Genomic DNA, 16991 nt, shown 5'->3' with positions numbered 1-16991 from the left:
GAGGATTGTACAACAAATGCTGACAACCCACTCGGGAACGCTGACCATGCAGTGATAATGGTAGAAATCGCCCTAAATTCTAGACCCAAAACTGAAGAGCCAGTGCTCAAAACAACGAGATATTATAAAAAGGCTGACTGGGAAGCCATCAGAGATCTTATCAGAGATGCCCCATAGGGAAATATTTTTTCTCTTCCTGCTGAACAGTGCGCAAATGAGACCACTGAATGGTTCAAAACAGCAATGGAAGCACATGTTCCCATGCAGAAATTTTATAGCAAGCTCCACTCTCCCCAATGGTTTACTTCGACTTGCGCAACTGCCATTGCTCAAAGGCAGCATGCATACCACAGATTTAACCGACATAAGTCCAGTTCAAACAAACAGAAGTATATAGAAGCTAGAAGTAACGTTACAAAAGAAATAGCGACAGCTAAGAGAGAATTTACTGAAACCACTAAAAAACTCATCGGAGCACAAAAATTAGGAAATCGTGACTTCTGGAAAATCTACAACAGTGTAGTAAATAATGGGCAATCAACAATTCCCCCACTAACCAACAGTCACGAGGTTGTTTGCACAGCAACCGACAAGGCTAATATGCTTGCCAGTCGGTTTGCCTCAAACTCCACACTGGACCCTTCCAACCACCCCCTGCCTGACTTTCCTTTGCGGACAGACGCCATGTTAGACGATATAAAAATCACCCCTGCTCAGGTACATGCTATCATAAAAAACCTTGACACTTCCAAAGAATGTGGACCTGATCTCATCCCAGCTGTGCTATTAAAAAAGTGCTCAGCCGAAGTAGCACCAATTCTCTCCAAACTCTACAACAAATGCCTTAATGAATCATGCTTTCCGGGCTGTTGGAAAACTGCTTCTGTGGTACCAATATTCAAGAATTCTGGCGAAAGAACTGACCCATCAAATTATCGCCCCATTAGCCTCCTCCCACTTTTCGCCAAAATATTTGAGACCATAATTAACCAGGCTCTAGTCCGGCACCTTACAGATGCTAAACTTCTGACTGACAAACAATATGGATTTAGACATGCCCGCTCCACAGCTGACATCCTCACTGTAATCTCTGAACGTATATACCATTCACTGGACAAAGCGGGGGAGGGCAGAACGGTAGCTCTAGATATATCTAAGGCTTTTGACAGGGTATGGCACAAGGGTCTCCTCAGGAAAATTAGATCATACGATATAACTGGGAGAATACTTAACATAATTAGGTCCTTCTTAGATAAGAGAAAAATCCAGGTTGTCCTCGACGGTCGTACGTCCAAACAATATGACATAAATGCGGGAGTACCTCAGGGGTCTATCCTTGGACCTCTATTGTTTCCAATATTTATTAATGACCTCCCCGACAAAACTGCCTCTGAGATGGGTATATATACTGATGACACTACACTCTATACCAGGCATGACAGGAAAACAAATGAACACATATCTAAAGAAATGGCAAAAACACTAGAGGATGACCTCCATTCTGTAGTGGAATGGGGACATAAATGGATGGTCACATTCAATGCTGCCAAGACTAAACTAGTTTCCTTCAATAATTACAAGAAACCTTCTCTGCCACTAATAGCAATGGCCAGTGACTCCCTGTCTGAAAGTACATCTTTCAAACTGCTTGGCCTAACGTTCACAGGAAACATGAGTTGGAACAATTATATTGAAAACATTGCCAGGGCCGCTGCGAAAAAGGTAGGCTCTCTCTACCGTGCTAGAAAACTACTGACACCTGAAAGTATCCTGTACCTCTACAAGGCCACCATTCGCCCATGTATGGAGTACTGTTGTCACATTTGGGCTGGTGCATCTGCTACTAGTCTCTCGCTCCTAGACAAGGTTAAAAAAAGAGTCGCCAATCTGATAGGCCCTGAACTGGCATCTAAGCTTCAGCCTCTGTCCCATCGACGAAACGTTGCATCCCTCTGCCTGTTCTACAAGTACTTTAATGGTGAATGCTCTGACGAACTGCAGACACTTGTGCCCCCACGACGTAGACACCCTCGATAAACCCGACAGGCAGCTAAATCCCACCTCCACACAGTAGAGATCCCTAGATGCAAAAGATCTTTCTACTCCAGTAGTTTCTTCCCCAGAATCGCTAGACTCTGGAATTCCATTCAAAGTTCCTGCTCCCCAACTGTACTGACATGCAGAAGTTCAAGTGCAACGTGAACCGACATCTTGCTGCCCAAATCCCAACATAGCGCCCCAGTAGTTGCTGCCCCTGATAGTAGCCCCCTACACCAAAGTGGCAATGCGCCTTGTTTGGGGGTGAAAAAGTAATAATAAAAAAAAAAAAACGGTAAATTAAACTGCAAAAGCACCTCTTAAATGTTGTACAAGTTTTATAATTGACCCCCCCCTCCAAAAGAAATAAACAAACGAAAAATAGAAATGCTTTTGTAGACCGCTCGTGAAAACTTATTTTTTTTAGAAAAGCATCACAAACACAGAAAAATGCACCACATTTTGTTTTTGAAAACTTTTTTGTTATTTTAAATGTACGCTAAAAAATTCTTCCGCGATGTGACAAGTCACCTTACTACGCGCGTCCATGCGCGAACGCATCATGTAAGAATAGCATAAACGATGGCGGGGAGTTGGCAAAAATAGTGCGAGGATTGAGGGGTTAATACCATGCAGTAAATTTGCGACGGGTTTGAATATCAGATTCGTTGTCAGCGACCCCGAAAACCTAAAAAAAAAAAAAAAAAAAAAAAAAAAAATTTTTTATTGGTCGATGTTCTGTTGTAGTTAAAGTAAACATTTTACCCATTAAATTTGTTGTGCTGGTCTGGTTGCCATGGAACTCAACGCCCAATGAGTATCTTTGTGTCATACGTAGTTTTTAACGCTTTTTAATTGATCTAAAAAATAAAGTTTTCACGAGCGGTTTACACAAATATTTTTATGCCTTTCGTTCTTTTTTTTGGTGGGGGGGGGGGAGTGTAGAACTTTTGTAATTTAACAGGTGCTTCTGCAGTTTAATTAACCGTTCTTCCGTAAGTAACGCGCCGACATTTACCGAGTAGAGTATCGTTTAACATTTCACAAAAATTCTGTTTACATTGGGAAGGAGGCGCTGGGAGGGGAGGGGTGGTGCTGGGGCGACCATGATGTGATAAGACAATTCACTACGCCAGTTCGCACGCGAACGTATCAATGAAAAACACCACTGAAGGTGATGAAATGGCGCAAAATAGTCCCAAGGTCCAGAGGTTCATACCATGCAAACGGTAAATTTGCGATGGGTTTGATTATCGGATTCGTTGTCAAGTAACTTTTCCAGAGCATTTGCATGAAGCCCAGATATCAGCTGGCGTGATATTGTAAATAAACACAGGCGGAACTTGAACGCCGAAATAAATTTATTTTGAAGTGCGCGCATTTCGGTAAGAAACCGATCGCGCGTAGCGGAAATGGAGGCGGTGAAATGGCGCAAAGGAGTCCCAGGTTCCAGGGGTTTATATCATGCAAACAGTAAATTTGCGACGGGTTTGATTGTCAGTGACCTTGAATACCTCTAGAAAACCAAATTAGAGTGGTCGGTGTTCTGTTGTAGTGTAGGGTAATATTGTCCGTCGGGAAGCGGGAAAATATCCGAAGGGGATGGCCAGTAAAAACTATTACGTTGGATACTGAATGTCTTCAAATATGGATAACTACTTGTTTGCGCAAAAAAATGAATTCGATATTCGTTCTCACTTGCCCGAAAGCTCATAGAAGCCGACAATTCAAAGGCGAATGCTGAGGGTAAACTAAAAAAAAAATACCAAAATATTAAACCCATTGTTAGCACTAGGGAGGTGGGGGGGGGTTCATTGAACTTTGACTTAAGTCAGGAAAAAAAGCAAAAAAAAAAAAAAAAAAGTTTTATTTATGTGCGTAGTAATTAAATTGTTCAGTGAGGTCTTGGCCATTTCCGGTCTATTACGTAAATCGCAATCTGAAACATGCAGGCTGATATATATCATATAGAAGTATCTTTTTTATCTGAAGACTTTCTCTCGGCCTTCCAAAGTGTCGCATCGGCTCAATGCTCAGTCAAAATAAAAAAAAAAAAGAAGAAAGAAATTCGGGTTCGTATTATGGTACGCATAGATTCGAAAACGTCGTCCAAAAAACAAATACATAACAAATAAATGTTATCCAAGGCAAGGTAAGTTACTTTTCTACTTAACTGGATGTTTTTAGTGTTTTTATTTAATGTAACATGTTTATTCAGATCGAAAAACATAGTTTCTCTTGTTTATATTGGTAAAATAAATTAAATTTTTACTCGAAATGACTCTTGTAATAAAGTTTAAGATAAGAAACATTTTGAATGCCTTATTTTTCTGCTATCACGCACAAACCCTATTTAGCGACATTACTAAAAAAAAAAAAAAGAAGCTTTCAGGCATCTCCCCACCCCACCCATCTAAAAAATGTTACCGTGACATAGGCTGACATATATTGAGTGGGTTTCTAACAATATTTTGTATAATTTTTTAGTTTGAACTCATTTTCCCAAACATAACGTATTCAACAGCGAGGACGCCGCCATTTGTCTTTTTCACATATACCGATAAATACTGTTTTTGGAATCTAATAAACATTTTACATTAAATAAAAACACTAAAAACTTATCCAGTTAGATAGAAAAGTAACTTATTTTTTGATAACATTTATTTGTTATATATTTGTTGACAACTTAGTAAAACAAACCTATATCGGTGGCTGGAGAGACCCAACCCACCCACCCACTACGTTAAATTTATATAGAAACGTGATGCCGACTTTTTGAAAAAGTAATTTCTTCATATCATGAAAACTATTTTTCTGCGTCACTTTTAAATGTTATATTAGTTTACAGCACCTCCAAAAACCTAAAGCAGCCGTCATTGTAATGTTTTTTTTTGTTTTTTTTTTTTTAGTTGGAAAGAATCTAGACATTGACCGAAAAACATGACACTGTTTATCTTTGCATAATTCATATGTGCATTTGGTAAATATGAAGAATTACTCCACCCTCCAAAATTCCTTTAAAATTACCATTCATACAGGTTTTCAGGGTCGCTGAAAACGAAAATAACGCTTAAAATTACGGCAAACAAGTAGTTTCCCAAATATGAAGAAATGTTAGTTTTAAAACAGTGAGGGGTCACTTTTCTATATTAATTTAACGTAAAATTAGCACCCACTTTGTGGCCATGATTTTTTTTTGGGGGGGGGGAGCTTTCTTTCCACCCTCAGAAAATCCTTTAAAATTACCACTAACTTTCAAAATTCCAGGAAACAAGTAGTTTCCAAGATACGAAGAAATGAACTCACTTTATGGTCTTTTTTTTTTTTTTTTTTTTGGTGGGGGGGGGGACTGCCGATTGTTTTTCGTTCTTGTTTTTGGAGGGGGATTCAATTATAGAACTTGTACAGTTTTTTAACAAGTACTTATAAAAAGAACTGTTTAATATTTTACAAAACTTCTGGTTTACATTTGGTGGGATGTGCATGTGCGGTGGAGGGGCGGGGGTGCAGAAGTTTTGTAAAATATTAAAGTTCTTCTGCTCGGTTAATGTCGGCGCGTTACTTGCGTTAAAACGGTAAATTAAACTACATAAGCATTTTCCGAGGGCGAAAAAAAAATCGTGGCCACAAAGTGGGTGCTCATTTTACGTTAACTTATTATAGAAAAGTGATCCCCCCACGTTTTTAAAACTAACATTTTTTTTTTTTTCATATCTTGGAAACTACTCATTTGCCGTAATTTTAAACGTTATTTTTTGTTTTCAGCGACCCCAAAAACATAAGAGTGGAAATGTTAAGGGAATTTTCGAGGGTGGAGTAATTCTTCATATTTACCGTGCATTTTAGTTGTAAATTAAAAGTTCGCTGACAGTTTATAGGGAAAAGGGTAATTTTTACCTTCTTAATAAATTATATTAAAGAACAAGACAAAGGCACAAAAGAACACAAACTCCTTTTTAAACAATAACAATGAAGAGTATTTTATCTGTAGCAGAAACTGGCAGCTAAAAAGGAAGAAGGAAAAAAAAAGTTCTTGTAAGGTTGTCGTCGCTCAATCAGTAGCAGTTGTCTCAAATCGAGATCGTCAATGCTATAGCGAGATGTCCGGTGGACATGAAATGAAAAAGGATAGATGTTGCTGCTACGCTGACGGTCCGGATCTGACTACTTGACGTTCCCTTAAGACTGTTAGGGAGCAGATGAATCATTGTGCCCTGTTAGCTGATTGATCAGCCTGTGGCCGGAGAACTCAAAGGGGGGCATTGATTATTCACCAGAGAAAATAGTTCTCTGTGCCACAATTTTGTCACATTCCGAAATTTTTTCTAACCTATCTCCATGTATTTATTTTTCACAATAACGAGGACTTGTTTCTTGTTACGCTAAGGATTTATAGCTGACAATTCAATTATCCACTCTAATAATTGTTATTGCAAAATAAAGTACTAGTTTTTTTTTTCAAGTCTTTTAATTTACGCACTTAAAATGCACTTTTACCGTCATTATTTAGTAACCCATTCTTAACACGGAGAAACAAGGGTTTTGTATTTCCATCTAACAATTTAATTTATGCACCTAAAAATGCACTTTTACCGGATATTTCACTGCATATTAAAAGGTGGGGGGGGGGGTTAAATATAATCTTTGTTACGTTAGAAGAATGTCAGAAAATCACATAAAATTAGTCTAGGGTGTGCAAATTTAATTAATTTTTTTCTTTTATAATGCATACTATGCCAGAAGTCGTTTTACGATATCCGCCAGTTTAAAGATTTCAAAATTACTTTCAAATTATTTTCTTTCGCGATTAAAAGAATAGTAAAGGAATTTGAGTTCAATTGTACTATGGGGAAGTCATTAGAATATTTTGTTCATTTTGACTCAATAAAATCGACCCTTATGAGAAATCTGCAAGAAATACTAATTTAATTGTAATTGAAGTGTTTCATGACATTTTTTTTTGTTTTGGATCTGTTTCGTAAATCGCAACATACGCATATTGACCACGAAAATAACACTACATACATATGTAGAGACTCTGACCAAGGAGACAAATTATAAATCCTCTTTGTTTGGATTTGAAACCGGTGGTACCGATTTTATTCTGATTTTCTCCAATGCATGTATAGATATTCTTATTTTGAATTTTTCTTAATTGGGTACTCTGCTGGGTTCTGTCTGCTGGGTTTCTGTCTGTCCCACTAAACTTATAGGCGGATGTTTTTTTTTTTTTTTTTTTTTTTTTTTTTTTTTTTTTTTACGGGAATCTTCACCGATCACGAGAGTCGCAATATTTTTTCTCGGTAATGGTCACAAAGCAGGTGTTCAATTTAGTAGAACGTTATAATTAAAAACTGATCCCCGACGATAGATTTTATAAAAATATTTTTTTAAATTTGAAAGTTAAGTTTGTAATCGATGAACGTGGAGAAAATGTAAATTATGGAAGTTAGAAGTGGGGCGGGAGCAATCTTCTAAATGTCCGCCAACTTATTATTTAAACGGACCTAAATGAGAATAATCACCCCCACCCCAGAAGAACAGCTTTCGGCTTCTCGCAATTTTTTTTCAATGGATTATTATTGATTGAAGACTAATATATGAGGGAAAGGAGGCTTGATTCTCGTTCAGGTCCGCCAGCATTTCTATTATCCAAAATACTCCAAATAACTATTTTTCTAATGGTGAAAAACACTTCAACATTTGAAAATAATTTCGAAGCATTTAAATTGACAGAAAGCACTAGCAACACTCCATATAATGTCATTTTTATTATTACGGTATGGATTTGAAAGAAAGAAGTATCGATTTGCCTTTCTCCTTTTTTGTCGACTTCTCCCTCATTATCTAACAACTTCCCACGTGGGTGAAATGGATGATGTAACCACGTGGAATAATCATTACGAACAGTATACGTGTGAAATCTAGGGCGTTTGGGCCAGTCATCTATTAGTTTTCTTTTACCTTGGGTGCTTTTTGACTCAGATCCAAGAAATACTTTTAAAATCCTGCAAAATATAGGTAAAGGTATATATTCTCCAAACCAACAAACGATAAAATCGATTCGATAAGGCGCGCATAGTTGGCACGTACGCATATTAAGCAAGGTTAATTTCAATTTTATTTTTTCTTTCGTATTTTCAAGTCGGTTACTTAAATGTGGGTCATTTTTTTTTCCACTTTAGTTGGGGGGGGGGGAAGCCTGGTACTTCTACAGTTTATCACCGAAAATGGAGACACCTTTTTTCTTTTTTTTCTTTTTTTTTTTTTCGGGCACCTGTTGTTAAAATCAGAGGGAAATTTCTGTATTTTAAACTCTGACCGAAGTAGGAAATAAATAACAAAAAATTTACAAAATTGTTTGATTAAAATTGTTTTTACGCAGACTTTTCAATAAATGTCTTTACAATTATATTTTGATACATTTTTATAAAATAAATGTTTTGGTTTTCAAATGGCGCTCCTCACCCAGTTTAAACAATTATGACTGTCATTTTCATTTTTTGTTAATAATAAATATATACGGTTCATGAAAAGTTTTCCCGTGTTCATTAATTAAATCGAAACATTTCCAATTAAACAATTACGGATATATGTTCTCTTTCACTTTATTTATTTATTTTTCGTAGTTCTTTTCGGAAGTAATTAATATCTAGTTTAATATTTTTGTTATTTATTTCCTACTTCGGTCATAGTTTAAAATACTGATTTCTTCGTCTCATTCTAATGACAAGTGCCCGAAAAAAATGGCGTCTCCATTCTCGGCGATAAACTGTAGAAGTACCAAAAGGCTCTTCATTAAGCAACACTGAAGTCCTGCGTGATAATTATAAAAGATAAAATTTACTTTTTCTTTTTTTCTGTAAAAAGAAAAATTTTTTTTTAACCTATCTTCTTTTTACTATAAAAAAATATAAAGTTTTAGTGTCGCACTGTCGCACACTTTACAAAATCGATTTTTTTTTTCAAGCTAGCACTTTTTATGCCATCCAATGTCGACTACAAATCACAATCAAGTGATTGAATTACTTGGACTTTTTGCCAAGATCAAAGTGTAGTATCTTTTCTTCGGATGCTGCACTTCCATTTCTTGTTCTCTTTCGGTGGAGGAGCAGTCCTTCAGGACTGAGACAATTTTTTATATTTGTACTTTTTCTCCGCGTTAAAAAACGACCCTGGTGTCTAACTCTGTCCCGTGGGGAGGCATAGTAAATCACAAATCACAATCAAGTGTTTGTATCACGTGACTAAAATTAACCAATTTATGACAACAGTTTGAAATTAAAAGCAAAATAAATCGTCGCTTTGAATATTTTCCAAACGATAATCGGTGTTTATTTTTACGTTATCTGTGAATGTGCCCATTTTACAATATTTTTTGGGGGGGAGGGGCATTATTTTTGTTTCTGTTTTACTCTTCAAAATATATTGGCAAGAAGTTCTTGCTGTTTTTAATTTTTACATTTAGATAATATATCTCGACTCAAACAAAAATTTATTGATCGAAATAAACACCACAATCAACACTTTTGCCAACGCATTTCTACCAGTAACATAAAAATCTTGCGTTCTGGTGGTGATGAAGTCGCTGAAGATGTTTTTTATGTCGCTTAGGTTTTTAAACATTTCTTACGCAGAAAGTTGTCTAGATGCTTGAAAAAGAGGTAATCTGTAGGTTAGAGGTCTGGAGAGTATGGCGGATGAGGCAGTTTCGTAGCCCAATTTATTCAACTGCTGCAGGGTCGGGTTAGCAACGTGCAGTCAGGCATTTTAGTGGAGGAGAATTGGGCATTTTCTGTTGACTAATGGTGGATGTTATCGAAGTTTCTGATGCCTTTCATCCATTTCATGGCAGTACTTTGCCGCCATAATGGTGCCACCTACATTCAAAAAACTGCAATGGATGAGACTGGTCACAGACCACCAAACAGTCAGCATAATCTTCTTTTGGTGCAACTTTGGCGTCATTGCAAGTCACAACCCGGTCGAGAAACGAGTCGTTCTTCTTGCATAAAAGAAAGGAAGATGTGTAGCAGATGAAATTGCAAGGAACGAATCTAGGAAAACTCGTCTCCGGAAAACGCGTACCTGTTTGCTAGGTAGGAAAACTGATCTTATTGAATAAATAAGGGACCAGTTTTCCTACCTAGCAAAAAGGGACGACTTTTCTGGAGACAAGTTTTCTGGGCACCGTAAGGAACACAAGCAGGAGCGAATTCTAGCGGCTAGAGATTTCGAATACACTTTCTTTCTGGCTTGTCCAATCAGAAGCCAGCTCTGTCACATGACCGAGTTTATAAAAGGTTAAACCGGCAACGAACTCTCTTTTGTTCCCAGATCTTGGGCTGACCACTTCACATGGAACGAACCTGTTTCCTCCAACTTCCCTCTTGGTACTCCACAGAATTCACCCAACCTTTCAGCCAGGGGTTAATAAACCATTTTGTTGATTTTTATTCAGATCACTTGAGAACTTGTATGATATTCTTGAAATGAGAATGCCGTATAAATATGATTAAAAACCAATTAAAAATTTTTTGATAGAAAGCAAAACTTTTCTTGGAATTAAGTGATTAGGATGAACTGGGCCACCCTGCATTTTTACAAATACATCAAATCTAGCAGGAGAATGGCATCCAACTTTCCCACCAAAATTTTGCCAATGCAAAGTTTTGGTTGTTTTGAAATATTCCACGTGTGATTGTATCAAAACATTGTAATACAATGTGGAACGATAAAATTGTCGCCCTAGAAAAGACAAAAAACATCACCAACATGACCTCCGACAACACCGAAGCCAGCCTGATCGCCGAGTATTTGCTGAATATTCCCAGAGCTCCTCCCGGCACTTGTGGAAAAGGCATGCTTCCGTATCGAGGCTGAAGGCGGCTACATTTAATAGATGTCAGTTTTACTGCATAATCAAGTTACCAGAATTGATTTTTTTCAATAAAAGTTTAAAAATAAAACTCGTGTTGTCTTCTTTAGGGCGACAAATTTATCGTTCCATCATGTAGTTCATTTTATGTTTTAATTTCATATGTGTGACTCTATGATACGAGTTGATTAATATATGACATGGTCATAGACAGGCTAATAAGCTAATTAGAGAATGCATAAAACTAGGAATATCTTGATAGTTAGACTATACAGAACTCCGAAAATGTGACGGTGATGTGACGAGTATCTGTTACTTATGGTGTCAAGTGATGTTGCATAAGACTTTTATTGTAAAAAAAAAAAATGTATACAAGCGTAAAGTAACTTCATTTCATATAAATGTGACGATGAAAAAATACTTAATGCTCATTTATTTATTTTTGACTGTGATTTTTTTTTAAAAGCTTTTAATATTGGTGACTCTATTCACTGGCAAAACTTTTTTTTTTTTTTTTTTTGCAGACCTCATAAAACTTAGTTCATTTTAGTATTGTGTGGAACCTTTCCATACAATTATCTTTATTTAAATAACGTTATGGAACGAAGTTCTCCGGAAAAAAAATTTTTCACTTGATTTCATCAAGCAGTTTTTTTTTTTTTTTTTTTTTTTTTTTTTTTTTTACAGCGGAAAAACACGTTTTTATGAGAGCGCGTTGAGGGCAGCCATCTTGGATTTAAAAAAAAAAAAATTGTTTGAATTTTAGAAATGCCAAAGGGAGATAACTCCAGTTAAAGCGCTGACATCCCTCCCCCATCTTTAATGCTAGCTTTTCTTCCTAAAAATCGAACATCTTGCTCGGTATCATAACAAATTGTTTTTTCGCTGTAAAAAAACAAACTATTTGATGAAATTAAGTGAAATTTTTTTTTTGTCAGAGAACTTCGTTCCATAACGGATACATGCAATTTAAACTTTTTTCGATATTTTCATTTTTTTAATGTCTTGACTAAACTGTACAAGTACCTTTTTTTTTTTCTTTTTAAAGTTTTTTTCTGAGACTTTCGGTGGAATCCATCTTCATCAAGACTTTGAAATATGGGTAAAACTATACAAACACCGTGACAGCGAATTAACCCTAACCCTAATCCTAACGCTGTCACGGTGTTTGTATAATAATACCGAAATATGTTGTTAATTTTTTTTTAGTGGTGATGTTAAGTCCACAAGCGATTACTCAAAGAAAAATTGAACGTTCGATCTTCTTGGATGAATAGGAGCAAGCCACATCCTTAAAATATATATATATATATATATATATATATATATATATATATATATACACACACACACCAAAAGAACACGGTCGTATGATATGCTGTTTTCGCCAGAAAAACAAAATTGCGTGCGGTTGATGTCAGGAGAGTGTATTTTTGTCCTTTAACACCGCATAAAAAACATCACATGATCTGACGTTTTTTAGGGCGGCAATTTTGTAAAGTGATATTACCAGAACTATAGATCTAAGCTTGAAACTGAAAGTGATTTCATAGTTGAAATACGCGCAACAGCGCAACAGCGCAACCGCAACACGTCTTTACCAGGCAAATAATATTATGTAAGTGTTACACGTGTGTGTGTGTGTGTATGTGTGTGTGGCGGGGCGGGGGTCGATTGGAGTCAACATGGATCCCCACCCCCCCAAAAAACAACAAAAAAAAAAAACTGGGCTTTAAATGTTCTTATAAATCTTTTAAAGTTGGGTGCCTTGAAACACTGAAACAGTGTGTCCACTTTAGATAGTTATATAAAATAGCCTGAATCGTAGCTGACGGTATTTTCAGGTAGGGGCGCTTTAGATAACACCTAAAGGAGGTAATGTCTTAGACGAATTTAGGAAAACTCGTCTCGGGAAAACTCGTCTCGGGAAAACTCGTCCCCTTTCGCTAGGTAGGAAAACTGGTCCCTTATTGAATAAATATCGATTGAAAACACATTTTATGATCGTTCTTGAAGGCGATATTGTTTTTTAAAATAAACTATAGCCCCCCCCCCCATAATATTTTTAAAAAAATATTTTTACTTGTTTAATGTTTTTTTTTTTTTTTTTTTTTTTAAATAAAATCGATTTTCTAAGTGTCCGTTTTCTACCTAACTGGCTAAGTTCTTAGTGATTTAACTTATTTTAAAGCGTTTATTATGTTCATACAAAGTTAATTACAAATTTTTTTTGTTTGTTCTTATTTTAACGATGTTTTTTGGAGTCATAAAAACAATAAAAAAAAACAAAACCCAAAAATTAAAAAACAGGGAGCGATTCGATTCTTCGTTACGCTTTTGGTTTTGTTTTTTTAATTATGATAGTTTTTTGTTATGTTTTTGTTTTCTGTCATACCAAATGCACTCATGCGTTATTTAAAATTATGATTTTATCAATTATCAACAGTTATTGTCGTCCTGTCAAATTTTGCAAAAATTAACTAATAAATTAAAAGCGAAATATTTTTTTGGCGCGAGAGATGCCATGTGCTAACAATCTCTCGTTAACTCATTTTTAATTTTTTTAATTTTTACTTCAAAATTCTAAAATCAATCATTAAGAGAGAAAGTAATCACTAAATAAATTTATTAATCAATTTTATTGAAAACTCCGCTATCGTTTATCAAGAATCTTTTTAATTTCATTTTTTGTTGGTTGCTTTTCGAAGGGAGATATAGGTTTTATCCCCCCCTCTCTCTCTAAATTATATTTAAAAAAATATTAAAATTTATTATTTTCTTTTTAAAACCAAATCTCCCTCAGTAATTTCTTTAATTTTCTATTTTTTAACGATTATCAAGACCCGCTAAGATACCGGGCATTATTTCTCGTTCTCCCGTAACACTCGACTCGACCGACATGTTTTTTGTCTGTTTTCTGTTTTTTTTTTCTTTACCAAATAAACGATTCCAAATGAATTAAATAAACAACATAGTCGGCGAGGTAGAAAAATCGATTTTACCCTTTTATAAACAACAGTATATAAGTAAATTCTTTTTATATTAATATAAAAAAAAATATGCGGTCTCGTTTATGAACATAATAAACGCTTTTATTAAAAACACAAAAAAAACATTAAACAAGTAAAAATATTTTTTTAAAAATATTATGGGGGGGGGCTATAGTTTATTTTAAAAAACAATATCTCCTTCAAGAACGATCATAAAATGTGTTTTCAATCGATATTTATTCAATAAGGGACCAGTTTTCCTACCTAGCGAAAGGGGACGAGTTTTCCGGAGACGAGTTTTCCCGGGACGAGTTTTCCCGGCACCATCTGGGAACCGAAGCAAAAACCTAATGCAGTGTGATTTTTATCTTTTAAGATCAAAATAAAAACGAAGGGTCGGGTTCTCAAACATTTGAAAAACTTATTTGAAAGTTTAAACTGTTATTTGATTGGTTGACTGACAATACCCAGCCAACCAATTAATTCACAAGCACTTTTATTTTCACATTGCCGCCGTGTCTTAAGCTGCCGTTATAGCTTAACTTAGCAACGTTCGAAGTACAATCCCCCCCCCCTTTAAATATTCAATCCAGTCAACACTCCTTAATAAATGATTTTTGAAAGGTGTATAATAATTTAATGACAGAGGATGGTTTCTTAAAACTGAAGAAGAAAATTATTAAATTTTTATTTTTATTATTTTTTTTTTTCGTAAAGTGAAATAAATTACAAACTCATCGCACTGTTTATGAACGTTTATGGTGCCCGGAAAACTCGTTCCGGGAAAACTCGTCTCGGGAAAACTCGTCTCCGGAAAACTCGTCTCCGGAAAACTGGTCCCCTTTCGCTAGATAGGAAAACTGGTCCCTTATTGAATAAATATCGATTGAAAACACATTTTATGATCATTCTTGAAGGAGATATTATTTTTTAAAATAGATTATAGCCCCCCCCCTAATATTTAAAAAAAATACTTTTACTTGTTTCATTTTTTTTTTTTTTTTTTTTTTTTTTTTTAATAAAATCGATTTTCTAAGTGTCCGTTTTCTACCTAACTGGCTAAGTTCTTAGTGGTTTCACTTATATTAAAGCGTTTATTATGTTCATACAAAGTTAATTACAAATTTTTTTGTTCTTATTTTAACGATGTTTTTTGGAGTCATAAAAACAATAATTAAAAACAAAACCAAAAAATTTAAAAATAGGCAGCGATTCGATTTTTCGTTGCTTTTTGTTTTGGTTTTTTAATTATGATAGTTTTTTTGTTGTTATGTTTTTGTTTTCTCTCATACAAAATGCACTCATGCGTTATTTAAAATTATAATTTTATCAATTATCAACATTTATTGTCGTCCTGTCAAATTTTGCAAAAATTAACTAATAAATTAAAAACGAAATATTTTTCTGGCGCGAGGGATGCCATGTGCTAACAATCTCTCGTTAATTAATTTTTAAATTTTTACTTCAAAATTCTAAAATCAATCATTAAGAGAAAAAGTAATCACTAAATAAATTTATTAATCAATTTTCGGGTTTGTATTACTGTACACATAGATTCGAAAAAGTTGTCAAAAAACAAATATATAACAAATAAATGTTATCAAAGGCAAGATAAATTACTTTTCTACCAAACTGGATATAATTTTCGTGTTTTCATTCAATTTAACATGTTTATTCAGCTCAAAAAGCATACAGTGTTTACCGATGTATTGGAAAATTCAAAATGGCGGCCGACTCTCTCTTTAACACGATAAGTTCGGGAAAAGGTGTTATAAATAATAAACTAGACAAAATACTATTAAAAAACCACCGAATATATGTCAAGTTATGTCACGGTAACATATATTGAGTAAATTTCTAACAGTATTTTGTCTAGTTTATGATTTATTACACCTTTTTCCGAACTTACCGTGTTAAAGAGAGAGTCGGCCGCCATTTTAAATTTTCCAATACATCGGTAAACACTGTATGCTTTTCGAGCTCAATAAACATGTTAAATTGAATAAAAACACGAGAATTATATCCAGTTTGGTAGAAAAGTAACTTATCGGGTAACCCAACCTATCTTGCCTTTGATAACATTTATTTGTTATATATTTGTTTATTTAACTACTTTTTCGAATCTATGTGTACAGTAATACAAACCCAAATTTTAATATTTTTAAAAATATAATTTAGAGAGGGTGGTTAAAACTATATCTCCCTACGAAAAACAGCCAACAAAAAATGAAATTAAAAAGATTCTTGATAAACGATAGCGGAGTTTTCAATAAAATTGATTAATAAATTTATTTAGTGATTACTTTTTCTCTGAATGATTGATTTTAGAATTTTGAAGTAAAAATTAAAAAATTAAAAATGAGTTAACGAGAGATTGTTAGCACATGGCATCTCTCGCGCCAAAAAATATTTCGTTTTTGATTTATTAGTTAATTTTTGCAAAATTTGACAGGACGACAATAAATGTTGATAATTGATAGAATTATTATGTTAAATAACGCATGAGTGCATTTGGTATGAGAGAAAACGAAAACATAACAACAAAAAACTATCATAATTAAAAAACCAAAACAAAAAAGTAACGCTCCCAGTTTTTAATTTTTTTGTTTTGTATTTTTATTATTGTTTTTATGACTCCAAAAAACATCGTTAAAATAAGAACCAAAAAAATTGTAATTAACTTTGTATGAACATAATAAACGCTTTAAAATAAGTGAAACCACTAAGAACTTAGCCAGTTAGGTAGAAAACGGACAATCGATTTTATTTAAAAAAAAAAAAAACATTAAACAAATAAAAATATTTTTTAAAAAATATTATGGGGGGAGGGCTATAGTCTATTTTAAAAAGCAATATCTCCTTCAAGAACGATCATAAAATGTGTTTTCAATCGATATTTATTCAATAAGGGACCAGTTTTCCTACCTAGCGAAAGGGGACGAGTTTTCCCGAGACGAGTTTTCCCGAGACGAGTTTTCCCGAGACGAGTTTTCCCGAGACGAGTTTTCCCGAGACGAGTTTTCCCGAGACGAGTTTTCCCGGGACGAGTTTTCCCGGGACGAGTTTTCCCGGGACGAGTTTTCCCG

General features: G+C 34.7%; 1 protein-coding gene across 3 annotated transcripts in view; it reads left to right on the top strand.

Moving 5' to 3' along the window:
- The window catches only part of LOC145285946 (large neutral amino acids transporter small subunit 1-like), a 209609-nt gene that overhangs the window by 7170 nt on the left and 185448 nt on the right, over window positions 1-16991 (top strand). The window contains exon 1 of one of the 3 annotated variants that reach the window (XM_080134457.1): window positions 153-4109. The exons of 1 other annotated variant lie outside the window; for it this stretch is intronic. The gene's annotated coding sequence lies outside the window, so the exon portion shown is untranslated. Of the gene's footprint in view, window positions 1-152; window positions 4190-16991 lie in introns of those variants that run through there. One more of the 3 variants, XM_080134455.1, reaches the window with a different exon arrangement.

The sequence above is a fragment of the Euprymna scolopes genome, chromosome 10 (assembly GCF_053919585.1).
Source record: "Euprymna scolopes isolate OS-2025 chromosome 10, ASM5391958v1, whole genome shotgun sequence".
In the NCBI taxonomy this organism is placed as follows: Eukaryota; Metazoa; Mollusca; class Cephalopoda; order Sepiida; family Sepiolidae; genus Euprymna; species Euprymna scolopes.
Note: the sequence above shows the minus strand (reverse complement) of the source record. Positions and strands in the feature narration are given on the sequence as shown.